This window comes from Echinops telfairi, unplaced genomic scaffold, assembly GCF_000313985.2.
Source record: "Echinops telfairi isolate 266 unplaced genomic scaffold, ASM31398v2 ScPeMD7_7469;HRSCAF=8507_0, whole genome shotgun sequence".
NCBI lineage: Eukaryota > Metazoa > Chordata > Mammalia > Afrosoricida > Tenrecidae > Echinops > Echinops telfairi.
This window is the reverse complement of record NW_022111372.1, coordinates 38349237-38351041: the sequence shown is the minus strand read 5'-3', so window position 1 is coordinate 38351041 and position 1805 is coordinate 38349237. Positions and strand designations below refer to the sequence as shown.

The 1805-nt window shown below is 48.6% G+C and overlaps 1 pseudogene; it reads left to right on the top strand.

The window, feature by feature from the left end:
* Positions 1–1281: 1281 nt before the first annotated feature.
* On the top strand, positions 1282–1389 carry LOC115873701 (annotated as a pseudogene).
* Positions 1390–1805: the final 416 nt, after the last annotated feature.

The window sequence follows — 1805 nt, the reverse complement described above, 5'->3', positions numbered from 1 at the left end:
GGAGGTGGAGGTGATGGTGGTGGAGGTGGGTGTCAGAGAATAGCTCTCCCTCTCTTCTGGCTCAGTGTTTTCGAGCCTCATCCGTGTGGTAGCATGATTCAGAACTCCTTTTCTCTTCCTAGTTGAGTAACAGCCTCTTGTGTGTACAGACTACATTCTGCTTATCCACCCTTCGGCTCCTGTGGACAGCGTGCCGTGGATGTTGGTGTACAGGTGTCTGTTTATGCTTCTGCCTCCAGGTCTTGGGAGGGGAAGTAAACGAAGTATTGTTCCCAGGGTTCCGGTTCATGCAACCCTGGGCCTATTCCACATGAAGCGCGCTCAAACATGCCTCCGGGGCCACAGAATGGCTGCGGACAGCTCACCTGGCTTGCCTGAGCCTTGGGAGGGTGTCTTCCAGGAAAAGACCCAATCAAAACAGCAGTGTCCAAGAGGATCTGCTGGGACGGTTCCATCGAAGGCAGAAAGGTCAGCTCCGAAGGCTTTGGACGTTGTTTCCGGGGATTCTGAAGGGGTCATCGTGATAGATTTCCTCAGAGGACAGAGGTCATCACGAGGGCTTCTTAGGAAGGGAGTTTTCTTAAAAAAGAAATAACGTGGATGAGGATAAGGGCAGAAAAATTGTCTGAGAGTTTTCCTACCATATCATGCCCCCCGCCCCCCAGGGTAGTAAGGGCTGTCCTTCCTGGAGTTCATTGAGAAACTGGACCACTCCCCACCCCCATAGCCCTGCTCTTGGCCCCTCATATTTTGTTTTGATCCCCAAACTCAAAAACACTTCCATGTCACCTGGCCTGTATCGGGGCAGATCCCCGTGTTTCCTCGCTGTGGTGTGCGTTGAGGCATGCAGACTTCTCCAGGGCAGGCTCAGCGAGAGGGAAACACAGCTTTCAGGGACGTGCAGACCCAGGTGCAGGCCATGCCAAGAAGCAATAGCTTCACACTTTGGTACTTTTGTTCATAGCACACGTTTCTGTGATTTTGTAGCAATGCTTTTGGACTTACCGTTGCTTAGCTAGAGCAGGATTGCTGGAGCACTTCCTGGTCCCATGTTTAACTCTTTGAAGAACCACTCCTCTGTTTTCCACAGTGTAAATAGAGCTTTATTGGACTACAGTGACACCTATTGATTTATATGTTATGTATGGCTGCCTTAGGAGCCCTGGTGGTGTAGTGGTTACAAGTTGGGCTGCTAACCACAAGGTCAGCAGTTCAAAGCCACTAAACACCCCAGGGGAGAAAGACAGGGTTTTCTACTTCCGTAAAAAGTTACAGTTTTGTATCGCTTCTCAGCCTTTTGGCTAAGATCAAGTGTAGTATTGGTTCTTATCAGCTTAATATCTGATATGTCCTCTATCCGAGGACAATGTATTAATGAGAGTAGTGATACCAGGAGGGGAAGGGGAAGGTGGGGGAGAAAGGGGGATCTGATCACAATGATCTATCTATAACCCCCTCCCTGGGGAACAGACAACAGAAAAGAGGGTGAAGGGAGACATTTGACAGTGTAAGACATGGCAAAATAATAATAATTTATAAATTATCAAGGGTTCATGAGGGAGGGAGGGTGGGAGAGGCACAGGGGCTGGGGATGAGGAGCTGATACCAAGGGCTCAAGTAGAAATCAAATGTTTTGAAAATGATGATGGCAACAAATGTACAAATGTGCTTGACACAATGGATATATGTGTGGATTGTTGTTAGTTAATTGTGCCAACCTGGCCTATAATCACACGTGGGGCTAATTGAAAGGCAGAGGGATAAATGGGTGGTGAGCCTCGCCTTTCTAGTTCTCGGGTCTCTTG